The sequence below is a fragment of the Arachis duranensis genome, chromosome 5, assembly GCF_000817695.3.
Source record: "Arachis duranensis cultivar V14167 chromosome 5, aradu.V14167.gnm2.J7QH, whole genome shotgun sequence".
NCBI classification, from domain to species: Eukaryota; Viridiplantae; Streptophyta; class Magnoliopsida; order Fabales; family Fabaceae; genus Arachis; species Arachis duranensis.
The window spans coordinates 63,503,762-63,504,350 of record NC_029776.3 but is presented as its reverse complement, the minus strand read 5'-3'; positions in this window follow the sequence as shown (position 1 = coordinate 63,504,350).

Below are 589 nucleotides of genomic sequence, written 5' to 3'. Positions count from 1 at the left end.
CATGTTTCTGGCGTTGAACGCCAGTTTCATGCTTGTTACTGGCGTTCAGTGCCAGCTTTTCCTCTTAGGCACATTCCTGGTGTTCAGCGCCAGAATGTTGCTTGTTTCTGGTGTTCAGCACCAGAATGATGCTCTGTTCTGGCGTTGAACGCCAGCCAGATGCATCTTACTGGCATTGAACGCCAGCCTGTGCTTCCTCCAGGGTGTGATTTTTTTTCTTCTGCTGTTTTTGATTCTGTTTTTAATTTTTATGATTTTTTCGTGACTCCTCATGATCATGTACCTAATAAAACATAAAATAATAATAAAATAAAAATTAGATAAATAAAATTGGGTTGCCTCCCAACAAGCGCTTCTTTAATGTCAATAGCTTGACGGTGGCTCTCATGGAGCCACAAAGGTGATCAAGTCAATGTTGTATAGTCCCAACACCAAACTTGGAGTTTGGATATGGGATCTTAATACCAAACTTAGAGTTTGGTTGTGGCCTCACAACACCAAACTTAGAGTTTGACTGTGGGGGCTCTTCTTGACTCTGAACTGAGAGAAGCTCTTCATGTTTACTCTCTTTTGTCACAGAGGGATGGCC